Source organism: Gambusia affinis, linkage group LG11, assembly GCF_019740435.1.
Source record: "Gambusia affinis linkage group LG11, SWU_Gaff_1.0, whole genome shotgun sequence".
NCBI lineage: Eukaryota > Metazoa > Chordata > Actinopteri > Cyprinodontiformes > Poeciliidae > Gambusia > Gambusia affinis.
Genome location: NC_057878.1, coordinates 22997014 through 23011540, shown reverse-complemented (window position 1 = coordinate 23011540; position 14527 = coordinate 22997014).

Sequence of the window (14527 nt, the reverse complement as noted above, 5' to 3'; positions counted from 1 at the left end):
AGAATAATAAAGAATAATAAACAGTACAAAAAGGCCTTCGAAGCGCTTTGCTGCTCGGGCCTAATTAAAGCAAGCAGCCTCAGGCGGCCTCGCAGCAAGCGCTGTTCGCTCACTGGCCACCGCTGGAGTTCCAGCCGCGAAGCTCTCGCACTGCTTAGAGCCGGGCGCTCACCGCAGCGGGAGCCGTCTGCGAACCTTCCCGCCCCTATCGCCTGCCAGAAGACACGTGAATGCGTTCGCAGCCTCCCGACGACTCACAAAAAATCTGGTGCAGATCGGTCCATTTACGGCGGAGATATAGCTGATGGATTCACTTAGGGGGCGCAGTGGAGTCAAATTACATTTTAAAACATTTGAGCTCTTTAAAGGCTACCACATTCATGTGTGGAGTAACAGTGACACCAAGAGGCCTTAAAGGGAATTACTCATATTTTTTTCTAAACAGTGAACTTAAATCAAAATTAACAGAAAACCTGTTGAATTTAGAACATGGCTCCAAGAGACTTTTTTGTTCGTCCTGAAAGAATACACATATGTACCAAGTTTGGTAATTCTAGGTTAAAGCATGGCTTGGGGCTGATCATTTAAAATTTTCTAGGGGGCGCCATAAATACATTAGGGCACGCCCACCAAATTTTATTATGGATTTCTTTCAGGGGGTGGATAAGGATCCATCCTAGTGAGTTTGGAACAGCTCGGCCCAAAACTGTGGAAATCAGAGCCAAACGAATGACAGCGGCGTTAGAGGTCACTTCGGCACGCCGCCACGCCCACCTGCTCCATCCAAACCGGTCGGGGCTGGAATCTTCAACACAGCAACATGTCTTCTGTCTATGAAAAAAGTTTCAAGTTGATTAGTTCAAAGGTGTAAGATAGCGACCGTTCCCAGTAAAACATGACACTTCCTGTTCTGAGGGGGCGTGGCCTTAGTGATGTCATCATTTGACCACAGGGTCTGTTAGGTCAACCCATGATGATCAATCACTGAAAGTTTGCTTCCTCTGACAGTTTTAGTGTAGGAGTTATAAGAGTTTTATGTTTCACGGCAAATAGTCAAAGTTTGACACATAGCCACGCCCACATACTTTGACGTACGAGAATTCCTTTGATAACTTTTCACCTTTGATGCCTCAAGTGTGTGCTGAGCGATTTTGAAGTCTGTATCTGAAAAACTGTAGGAGGAGTTCGATCAAATACGAAGGCTGTAAACATCAAAAATGGGGTCAATTTTGGAACTTCATTCCAAAATGGCCGACTTCCTGTTGGGTTGAGACCATGGCTCCAAGAGACTTTTTTGTACATCAGGACAATATACAGATGTGTAAGAAGTTTCGTAATTATAGGTTATAGCATGGCTTGGGGCTGATCATTTAAAATTTTCTAGGGGGCGCCATAAAGAAATTAAGCCACGCCCACCAAATTTTATTATGGATTCCTGTCGGGGGGTGGATAAAGATCCATCCTAGTGAGTTTGGAGAAGCTTTGCCCAAAACTGTGGAATTCAGAGCCAAACGAATTAGAGGTCACTTCGCCACGCCGCCACGCCCACCTGCGCCATCCAAGCCGGTCGGGGCTGGAATCCAAAATACACCCATATGTCTTCTTTCTCTGGAACACAGTTTCATGTTGATTAGTTCAAAGGTGTAAGATAGCGACCGATCAGAGTAAAACATGACACTTCCTGTTCTCAGGGGCGTGGCCTTAGTAATGTCATCATTTGACCACAGGGTATTTTAGGTCAACCCATGATGCTCAATCACTGAAAGTTTGGTTCCTCTGAGAGTTTTAGTGTAGGAGTTATAACTGTTTTGAGTGGCGAGTCGGTGAACTTTGACCCCTGCTATCCCCCCTTCAGCATGCTCAAAAACTCACCATTTTGATAACTTTGAATCGCCCATGCCTTCTGATCAGACTCACCAAGTTTGAAGCCGATCAATCAAAATCCCTAGGAGGAGTTCGATCAAATACCAATGCTGTAAATGGCCAAAATGGGGTCAAAACGTGACCTTCAATCAAAAATGGCCGACTTCCTGTGATACTTGCAGTATGACATTAATTGTAAATTCTGAGCATCTTGGGGAGCTCTACAACTGTACCAAATTTCAAGTCTCTACGACAAAGTAAGTGAATAGCAAAGGGTCCTTTGAAAATTGCTAGTTGGCGCTGTTGAGCCATTTTTTTTTAGATTTTTGCGTCGACCTTAAAATACGTAAATTTTAAACAGTCTCTATGTGTCTGCCAAATTTGGTGAGTTTTTGAATATGATAAAGCCTCCAAAAAGGCAATTCATTTGGAGGGAAAATAATAATAATAATAAACAGTACAAAAACAATAGGCCTTCGCAGCGCTTTGCTGCTCGGGCCTAATAAACAGTACAAAAACAATAGGCCTTCGCAGCGCTTTGCTGCTCGGGCCTAATGATAGTTTATGGTGTAGCAATTTGTTGATGTTTTCAAACAAATTGGTGAGATGATTTTTTTTTTTTCAAAATAGGGCGACTCAAAATTGCTGTCTTCCACTACTGACAATCAAAACAACAGGAAGCTCAGAAAATATTGTAAGAAAGATAGATGATTATACCCAAATAGAACATGCATCTTACACCCATACAAAAAAACCCCCAACAAGACTATGTTATTGCTAAGATTTGAAATCCACTCTGAGGAAACTTACGAAGATAGTTTTCAAAAGTTTTGTGTTAGTACCACTGGTTCCTGTGAAAATATCAGAATGCAAACACATAAAACCTGAATAGATTTACTTTTTTTCTTTTTTTTACAATACAGTCAATCTGATTCTAACAACCCTGCCTCGAATAAATGAGGTGATTGGTGAAAAATGTCTAAGTCTTACAAAAAGATGGAGTATGTTTTGAAATTGATTGATAAAACAGCTCCCTACTATATTGTCTAGAGATGTCTTGCTTCATTTGTCTAGAAAAACACAGACATTATCACTTCCTTTCGTGTAATGCTCCAGGTTTGTTATTGCGAGCTATTGCACAGAAACTCCACAATAAGGGCATTTTGTCTTTGTCACTGATGAGAGGTGATAGCTTTCATATTTGTTGTTCCCTCTTTTCAAAAGCAGATGAAGGGGAATAAAAACAAGCAAAGAAAGATGCTCATGAGACAAGCCAAGTTGTGAGCTGTGGCTGTGTAACAGGAGCAATCCATAACATTCAGTATATCTTAACACTTTGATTTCACCACAGACTGAATGTACTGTTCCACTGTCACTTTCAGGACTTTTGTGCTATCAGCAAATGTTATAAAAAATGACTTTCAAAGAATGTTTCCTGCAGCACACATGAAATATACAAGGTGTTGCTTATTCATGCATCATTGCACTCAACTGGGCAAACAGGTCAAAACTGTTCCAATTACACCAGCCTTGTGCTTACAATTAGCATGTCTGATTGGGCATGTCTTATGAAATTAGTTACAGGGAATACAACCAAGACAACTGGAGCTGTACTACCTTTTATGTTTCTTCCAATTTAATACAAGAATAGACTTCAAGCTGAACAAGCACTGACATGCCTAATAGATTAATTATTTTTTGTTTCTGCGACATCTTAGTATATTCAAATAGGCTATGTTACAATAGTATTGGCAGGGATGCTAATACATTAATTCAATTGTAATTCATTTAATTACAGTTAAAGCCAGATATTTATATACACTGCATAAGATGTCAAACAGCTTATTGGCCGGGAACCCACTAGATGACGTTCAGCCAGATTTCGAAAAGACTGGGAAAGACCAGGGTTCACACACTTACCTGTGTGGCTGTGCCTAATGCTGGATCACAGATTACTGAATATTACAGTCAAACTAAAGCCAACTGAGCACATCAGGGTTTCATGAAAACTCTTGCGAGGATGACAGTCTAAAGGAACAAAAATATCAGTACGATGGCAGTAAAAGATATTCCCAGAGTTTGGACAAGCTATATTTCTGTTACACTTCCACATATATTGAAACAGAGATGCAGCTGAATATTATTTTGATCATTTTAACTGTATTCTGTTCTACTCCTGTTGATAGTTGGAACATGTATGTGAGGTTATGCATTTGTCTGTGGGTTTTGGAATGAATTTTGAGTGTACTGTAGAAATGCCAGTTCGTTAAATTAAGTCTCATTCCCATTATTTTAAATATGGTAACAGTTTGGTTTATTTCAGTAAACCAAATAATGAAGTAAGGTATCTCATTATTTACTGTATTTTAGTCTTGAATATTCAAGTATTTCTCAGTTGTTTTTTATTTGTTTAATATGTTACTCTGTGTTACGGTATTTAGTTGGGTGATAGTTGGTATGATGCTTTAAGCTGTTTTGCTTTTATGTACATAATCTTGCTTGGTTACAAAGAAATAAATAGTCAGTTCAGAGATGCCATGTTCCAGGCTCTTCTTTTTATTGGCTGTCTGAAACAGACATAGCAGCATAGCAGCTGGGTCAATGTTCAGTTCTCACAACCTGACTGCTTCCAGATCTGCCTCGAAAAGTCAAACATGTTTGTTTGACTGCAAAAGAGGTCGGGTCAGTTTAGCTCCCCTTCAAAGTCCGGTTTTCACCCTATCTCATAGTAGCTAGTGCAGACTGACACAGAGGTTTTCCGACTGGCAGTCAGAGATAAAATCAGGTTAAAAAAAAATTGGATAGTGTCTCTCCAGCTTGACAAGCCCTGTAGGAATTATCTTGATGTGAGACAGAAGCTTCTTTCTCTTTGGAAACAAGCTTCTTAAAACTTTTTAACAACAATTAACTGCTATTTTTATTTGATCAGTTGTAATTCATAAGAATCAATGTTGGAAAATTTAAGTCACACATACATTCCAACTGATCCCACTTCTCAAACAGTGTGTCAAGTTCAGTTTATTATCGATATTACTTTAACATGTTCTCTACCTAAGGAAGCCAGCAGATTCCATTGACACTGACCTTTGGCATTCACTTCTCCTGGACGAGCATGAAGCAACAGTTGCATAATTGCCTATGTTGTGTTGTTTACTTTGCAACAAGTGGACAGCACAAAAATCTGGGACAGCCTCAACCATTTAAACTTCAGTGAACTATACCCAGAAAACCAGTTCTTTCTGTCCAGAAACTGGACAGTGCTTTCATAGAAATGAAAGCTATTTAACTGAAATAATAATTTTCCAGTTCTGTTATTTGTCTGCTATTACTCTTTATTTAGAAGTTTTATATCTCTGTGGCTCTGCATTGTGAGTACAAACATGGTCACTCTGATGGTACTAGAAAAGCATACAAATGGGCTTTTAGAAACAAATAAAACACTTGAAGATTATTTATTAATTTTTGCCTGTAGAAGGATGATAGTTTGCACACACACAAACCTTCAGGGTTCCATAGCTGTCTCAGGAAGAGGTTCACAAAAAAGCCCTTTCAGCATATGATTTTAATTTCTCCATCACAGGAATGTATGACCCAATATGTGGTTTCAGTATGGCCAAAAATGGAATAAACAAATACAATTTTATTTTTTAGGTTTATTTCCTGATTTTATAAATGTACCAGGAAAAATACAAGAATGAAATAACAAGAATTATAAAACCATTTTTCAAGTCATACAGGGGAAAAAAAGATTAAAAATTATTCATCGTGAAGAAAAATAAATCCTAATTATCCACTTATCTGTCCATTTCCTGTTCCTGTTTTTCTCAGTGTGAAGAATGAATGAAAAATCATGTTTTCTGTGGAAAGGTCCCCGGCCCCTATCAACATAAACAACACGAGACAGAGAAACGAGCATGTAAAACTCACCCGTAGGGTAAATTCAAACTCATCAGTTCAATTAACCTTTTTGTGTGGATATTATAGAAACAGGAAACAAAAAGGCCTGTGCAGCTAAAATCCATATAAAGCAGCTTTTAACCAGTTCATCCCATGCCACCCTGCATAATCATGAACCAAGATAAAGCAAAATCACACTTAGTTCCTCTGGTTTTTCGATGGACGGATGGAGAAAATCCATTTCTCATTGGTTGATCAGCCCCTTTTAATGACTCCGGCCCCTTAGGTTTCTCACAGCTCAGACCCAATGTTAAAATCAGAAAGAAGACTTGCCTGTTGAGGTTAGAGAGGACTGGTGAACTTTATCCGATCCCAAAACTGGAACCAGTCAGCCATTGGGCCAGTGCCAGAACCAACAACCTGACTGACCTTCTAGCTCTTCCAAAAAAGTTGTTTGTGCCAAAATTTTCTCTGTCTGCCATGCCAAGAGAAAAAGGGTATTGAAATATGCCCATATACCAGAAAGATTAGACAGTCATGACTTACACCTTCTCCCCTCTCTTCTTAGTTTAGTGTTAAAGATTTGAATCAGAATAAAATTGTAATACCCATTCCTTGGGGCTTCTGACAAACATTTTACAAATTTTAGGCTTAAACATTTACATCCTGGTCATAGTTTATTGATTAATTAGTGCTTCTTTTCTTTGTTAGTCATTTTATGTTGTGTTTTAGTTTTAAAAAAATAATCATTAGTGAGTAAATATTGACTGATTTCCCATCAGTCTATCGTACTATTCTGTCAAATATCAGCTCTTTTTAATTCTTAGAATCTCTAAATTGTTGATTATGCATTGATTCTAAATAAGTCTTAATTCTGAGGAATAAACAGAAATCCACTGAATGAATCTTGATACCTATCCCACTGAAAAACGGGAAACTTTATAAGTGGAGGTTTGACACTCTTGCCAACCATCGGTTTTGGTGAATATCCCAAATGAGGACTGACAGGTTGTCTACTCATATCATTTACTGCCTGGATGGCTTGAAGACAAGAGAGGACAAATTTATCATGGCTATCTCACACAGAAGTGTTTGACAAGGTGTGCTATGCAGCAAGAGTTTCTAATTACTGCTCCCTTATGTCTTTATCCTAGAGGATAACTTTGTCCCAGCACAAACTGATCTTCCACTCTGCCCTGCACAGTGCACTCGACTGTGGCAGCCAATCAAAAGCACAGATGGGATTTGTCACCTTATGCAAACAATACTGTAAAAATATTGTTCTGAACATTGCATCATCACCAGATTAGTTACTGAGTGCTGTTGTCCTAGGACCAGCTTGTGTTAACAACAGTGACATTTTTTCTCAGTAGGGAGGAACCAATTGGTTACAAATGCCATATGGAAATTTGGCAGTTCAAAAGCAGAGGAGACTGATGAACAACTGAATGCCTTCTAGACATAGAAGAAACCGGTTACTTGTATTTTCTGCCAAAGTCTTTAGTGAAAATAAAAAAAAAAATCATGGCTGCTTACTTAAGTTCTCTGGGAAGGAACTGAATCCGGCAGTTTGACTTGAACAAGTTTATACAGTTAAATTATTATTATTTTCATTTGAAAGTTTATATGCCCCAAACCTTTAAGTGATTTCAGTCCAGTTGCTTGAACATAAGTTCTAATTAAATGTCTGGAGAGTCGAGTCAGGGCTGAGATTTTGAGAGAAATTAAAAAGACACTGGACCCTTTGAAATTTGCATTCTGGCCTAAGAGTAAGAGTAAAACCACCATGCTGCTCAGTATGCATTTAAAACACCCCAGTGGAAATATTGCCTAGGCTTGTCTTTAATTTGGTTGTATTTCTTCAGGCTGTAATAGAATTCAACCTCACATTTGAACAAAAAGTTCAGTTGAACTGTTTTTCAATATGCAGGGTGGGATTTTTAAAAAGATAAAACAGACACATATGACCTAATGTATCAACACCAATACAGCGGCAAAATGGATGTATAATATATTTCCGTGCTCATTTTATCAGTATGGACAGAGCATAGAAATGCCACACCAGGCCTGGGATTATGTGCAAGTTTATATCGGTGTTTACCTGCTGTGCTGCAATAAAATAATTTTTTAAAAATCAAGTTGTGTTGACATTTATCTAGCCTTATTATCTCAAAATGATAAGCTTCACAAAATTTCAGAGTATAAGGTTATTGTGTGTTTTATTAGCTTTTTTTTTTCAATTTACTTTGAAGAGTAGCTTTTAAAATAGGAAACATTTCCAGAAAATTGTGACTGAGCTCAAGACTTTATTTTTATTGTTTGATAAACTACTGACCATTTGTCCATGATATTTTATAGACTTACCACAAGGCCATTACTTGCTTTTAAAGAGATTTAAATAGTCCATTCCACAGAACTGCACATAATTGCTCCCAGGAGGTGAGTTCCTAAGAGGGAACAGATTTTTTAGTCATCAGTGACTATTTGGCATAACTCCATCTTTAATGGAGTTATGCCAAAATCTAGCACCACAAACCAAAAGGAAAAAATCCTGGGAAAGCAAGCGTCCATCAAACTGGGAGTTTTGAAGTTCTGAAGAGCTTTAACTTGGGCATGGACCAATGTAAAAGTGGACCTGCATTGGGTTACTAGTCAGGGGTCTGAACCAGATTTTTGTAACTCTTGCTTATATGGCAGTGTTTTTGTCTGGATCGGGTGGAGGAATATCCAAAAAGTGTGTGACGTCTGGCCTTGTGCCAGCTAGATTAAGGTTTCATTTTAAGATCCGTAGTGTGATGAACTAATGACTCTGTAAGCCGTCAGAAAGGGACAGGACAGCAAGTCTAATTTTATGGTGCCAATAATCCTTCACTGGGTCATCTTAAAATCTGAAAATAATCTCCCATATTTATTGTCTTCCATTCATTCAAAGCACAAATTATATGGCCACTAACATAAATAGTTAGCTGGTGAGCTGTTTTGCTTAAGACATTCTTTCCTATTCCTGATCAAAGGAGAAAAATCTTTCATATCTGCTCATAAATGCGATAATAAACATGAAAAGTTTTTTGAATTTTGATTACTCTTGCTGATGGATAAATCTGATGTTAAAGTGCCTCAGTGAGCACCTGAACAATCCCAGATTCCCTTCTCATTCACAGACAGGTAGTAAACCAACTCATGTGAAAGGTGTTTATTTAACGTATGCAGTCATTTTCAGTTATTCAATACTTTATCAGATGCAGAAATGTTCAGGGACTATCTAACTCAACAATCTGTGAGGGTCACACTTCGAAATGTCAAAGCAGACATTTAGCAGATTGTCCCAGTGAGTGAATTCCTGTGGATCCAAAGTGACCTTCGAAAAAGTCAGTTTTATTCACACACTTGCAGAACATGAAAGAATTTCTTTGCTTTTATGATGCAGTTTGCAGGTACATTTAAATAAATTAGAATGTCATTGTTTTATACAAGTTTCTCAGTTCAGTGAATGAGACTCATACATTACGTAGACTCATTGCAGGGAGCGATATTTTTGAAGTGTTCATTTTATGGTCAATAAGGTGATTATGGTTTACGGCCAACAAAACCCCAAAGTTCAGTTTCTCAAAAACATAAATAATTGAGAAACACAGATTAACTTATAAAGACATACATACAAATAATTAACAGTAATTAACTGAAGCTGGCCATTTACAGAGCACTACATCCAAGCTTATTAAAATGGAATAATGAGCTTGGAAAATATGTTTTAGAAATAGTTGCACAAGCAAGAGGAGTACCTTCAGCCTTGAGAGGAGTGTGAAGCAAAGACAGTTCAAAAGTTTAGGGGAGATTTTCCTGAAATTGCAACTCATGATAAGCCACTCCTAAGCCAAATACAACAAGAGAAGTAACTTATAGGATTTATCTGAGCTAAGAAGAAAAAGACTGCATTTTTGCTCAGAGATAAAGCAATAAAGTAAATTTTAATTCGGCCCCAGATTCCTGAGTTGAGAGGCGTAGTGGGAATCTTCTGCAGTTAGAGATGGTTTGTAGAGCCATGGTATCTGCTCAACCAGATCATGACAATAATAATGAACATGTCCATGCCCCCAACACTTTACTTCTTAACCTGCTCACATTGTACTTAACCTCAACCCATGTGGACCTGCCACTGACTGATGGCCTTCATGCCACATTGCACTGATGCAGAATTATATGCAAAAGATGCCCTGACAAAGTTTCAAGTGTTTACTCAATTCTTTGTTTTTGACTTATTATGAAGTAAGAAGGATCTATTGTGTATTATACAAAGTTTCCAAGTCTCTGAGCTTAGTTCAGAACTTTCATTAGCAAGTCACAATCACTTAAATAGATGCATAAAATTTATCACTTTGTGTAAAATGAATCTATAATTTAACTGAATACATAAAGACATGAATGAACTATTCAATCATTTTCTAATTTATTGAACATCTGTATGAATCTAAATGTTTTACAATGTTGCACATAGTTTTCTTCATAAAAAAGAGAAACCTTCACAACCCTTTAGACCTACTGAGGGTAAAATTCAATCAAGCTAAAATGATGTTGAAAAAGATCATACCCATAGAAATTCTGAGAAAATAAAAATGTCAGAACTTCGGAGGCATGCAGTGCACAAGGTCTTGGTAATGATCAATGAGCAGCTCTAAAGAAAATAAGCCTTCACACTGAGATCTTGGCAGATGGCTGCTATGAATAGAAGGGAAAATATCATGCCTAACAGGAGAATTAGATCAAAACGCATAGAAAGAGTACCGTACTTGCCCTCATCAGCCATTTTCCATGAATATAAAGATGGAATTTTTCCCTCAGGTAAAGCACAATAAGTTAGCACAGCAGGCTTAGCCAGAGGTTTTGGGATGCTCATGTCCTGTGTTGCCAGTTTGATTCTTTTTTCTTGTTGTCGTTTCTTTAAAAATGATATCTTCCCAAAATTATTCCCAGAAAATAGATGGCCATTTCTAAGACTTAGAAAGAGTTCAAATGAAGTGAACTGATTCAGCTTAAATAAAACATTTGTGCCCTTCACCTTACTATTGGTTATTTCAGTTGCTGAAATTCTCAAGAAAAAATCAACACAGGAAGAGACTGCAATGTAAATGTAATAAACTGATTCTCTAATATGAAAAATTAATTCTGACACATTCATAACCCTTAATTTTTTTGTGTACGCTTAAAAATAGTTTTCACTGAATATGGATAGTTAAGAAATGCAAGCAAAGGGACAAATAAAATTGTGCAAGATTTCATTTTAAATTTTTTAAGGTTTTAAAGGAAGAATGTGTCATTTCATTCCACTTTACAATTATTATTAATACTATTTTGTCTTGACCTATTACATAAAATCAATTGGAAAAAAAACCCACAAATATTTTATATGTATTATCTTTCATGGGTTAGTTTCTAATTCTGCTGCCAAAACTATTTATGACTCTATACAATATAAATACAAACCTGATGTTTGTTTTAAATGGCAGCAAGAAAAAGTAAAACCTCAAAACTAAATTGACTTTAAGGGAACTTTTTTTGTTTCTCATCATGTCTTTTAGAAGGGCAATGAAACCACAGAAGTCTCGATGTTAGAAAGTAAGTCACACTCCTGTGGTTAAGACTAATGGCATTTTACCTAGTGCTTTCATGGGCAGCTAAACTGGCAGTGCTGAAGGACTGCAATGAATGGAAGAATGTGAAGAGAATGACTGTTCAGTGACCGAGGAAAATTTCTCTGTCAAAGGCACCTTAATTTTTATGCAAGCAAAATTCTTTTCTTGGTCTTCTTCTTAGCTGTTGCCATGGTAAAGAGGTGCCTATTAGGAGTCCAATTTCTGTGCATCAAGATATAAAAGATGGCATATGAGCTTATCCATGCATGCATATTCCCAGTTGGACTGTGAGTTAAAGGAACTGAAAGCTGAATCTTTGTAAATTATCTTTAATGCTGCTTTCAGATTTGTACGCATACACATTTTAAATTTAATTTCAACATTATGTATATATATATATATAATGGCTAATATTAAATTGATCAGATAAATCACTAGATTTATTAAAAACTGCAAATTAACTGAAAACAATTATTGCTAATAACAGACTAATAACAGGACAGATTATAATATGAATAACTGCAATGTTATGAGTGGCTCAGCATTTATTGATGAAATGTAACTATGTCTGGTTGTTGCAGCATCTACCGGAGGGTTGATGTTCAGGCACTAGTTTCAGGCAAGCTTCAACAACTTCAAGGATTTTTTCCTCCACACAGAAGACTCATAACATGTTTTCAATGCAAAAATAGAATAATTTAAGTTCTCTGTCTTTGCCGGACAGACTTGTGACACACATGATGATCATCCGAGCTGATTAGTCCTGAAACAGCTCCAGATGTGTTGTATACTGAGCCTTCAGCTGAACATAAAATAGAGAGACTGATTAGAAACCAAGTTCCAATCAATCTCCCAAGGCAATCTCTCCCCTTTTAGCTGAGCAACAACCACACACCACCAACAACTGTATGTTTAATGCAGAGCTACTAGTACTGCTACATCTGCCTCCCGATGTCCTTCAGAAGCTCATCTCACTTCAACACGATGTGAGGAAACAAAGAATAACGAACAGGAACTGTATTCAAGTCTCGTTTATGGAAATGAAAGCTTAACTTAAATCCATTGTAATCCTTCAGCTTTGATTGATAACAGGCTTTTTAAAACTTATTATGCTGCAGCTCCCTGTTGATACAACAAAGCGTGTTTGTCTTATGCAAAGCCATGTCAATAAATCCCACCACAGATTGGCCCTTTCGAGATACAGTTCGGGTCAAAAGATTGCATACAGACGTTAATGTTCTGTTCACGTTGAATGGTTTATTTGAACCATTCTTTTTGTAGAGTAGAAGGATTAGACAACATTAAACTATAATGGGATTTTAAAACAATATTTGTGTGAACAAGTTTGATTTTATGGCAGATTTCTCTTATCCACACAGAATAAAAATTATACATTCAAGCTCCAATGCAGTAAATACATAGACCCTCATTAACATTTGGTCAAAGGTCCCTTAGCATATTGCCTGGCTACATGCTTTTTGTAGCAATCAACAAGCTTCTGCTATTTTGGTCTGACTATTTGACCTCTCTTCTTATAGAAAATGATACAGCTCATTAAATTCATTGGTTTTCTGGAATATGGAACATAACTTACAATTTTCAGTGAAGTTGAGGTCACAAATTTCCAAAAGCTTAATGTTAGCTAATACGAATACTGATGTGTGTTTCACATCTTTGCCCAATTGAAACGAGTGTTGAAAGGCTTTTCTCTGTTCATCTAAAAGGAAGGTGAAGGATTTGGAGGTAGTCCTCTTTCTACATGATTCCATCTAATCTTGTACTGTGCACCAGTTCTCCACAGAGGAAAACAGCCCCACATCATGATTGTGCCCTTACTTTTAAAAAGAAGGAAAGACCATCACTCCAAAAATATAGAAAAGTTTTAATAAACTGAAAAATAGGACATTCTCTGTTTTTGACCTCTTTAAAACTTTTCTATGTTTTTGGAGTGCTGACTATTCTTATTTTTTTTTTGGAGTTCTTCGGGACTGGAAACCCTTTTATTATTTTTCAGTTTTAGCTTTGAAAGCCTCACCTTTACTCCTGCAAACATTCTTTTTGTTGTGGTCACACACCCAAATCTTTGTCTTTGACCTGGGAACGTTTAGTCTGGTACAACTTGACCAGTTAATTTTTGTTGCTACAAATTATAATCAAGCTTCAAGTTGTTTGGAGCAGTGATTTATTTAATGTTTGGTGCTATCTCAGTCATGCTATGGGGTTGTAAAAACCTTTTCCATGTGGACAGTAAAAGTGGCGTTACTTGAGCCCTGATGGCTCCAGGGTTGTTCTTAAACATCCAAACAGTTTTTCTTTAACACACAGGAACACACTGGATTGAATTGTACACCCCATTGTGCTCGGACAATGATCTCAAATGTATAATCTCTGATTTTAAAAATAAACAGGTTTTCGATTGGCTTTCACTAAACTCAGTCTAATAGAAAAAAAAATCCCCACACATGCTTAGAGAAAGTATAAAAACTCCATGCAGAAAGACTCCATGTCAGGATTTCAATGCATGACCTTCTTGCACCAAAGGGGACACTACTGTACTTTTGTTTTAAAATCATTTGCAGTTTTTTGTGTTGCCGTCAACATCAAGAAGGCAAAAAAAAAGAAAAACACAAACACAAAAATGGTTTTAAAAAATGTGTTAAAACTTGGCCATTAAAATGAGATTCATGCCCAATTTTTCTCTGGAACTGTAAATTGCTGCAGACTGTAGGCAGACCAGAATGCAGCAGCCTCATGATGCCAAAATTCTTTTGCTCTACATGGGGTGAGACAGAAGCAATGTGAAACAAACGTGGTATCATGAATCACGCATCAGGCACAGCATGAGAAGCATGCCTGGCTCAAGATCAATTAAACCTCAAAGCAAACATCAGATTACATCTTTGTGACACTAGACACCTGCAAAAAATAAAACCAAAATAACGCAGTGATTCTGGCCTTGATTTACAGTTGAACGACACATCAAGTTGTTTGACCATAAAAACATCAAGTGAACATTATTAAATGGCATAGTAAAGGAAAACATAAAGATATACTGTTCCACTTTGTTGAGTCGCCACATATTCACAGCTTGAAGGCAACCTAAAATGAGGTTCTCACCTGTAAATATCCCTCAGGAG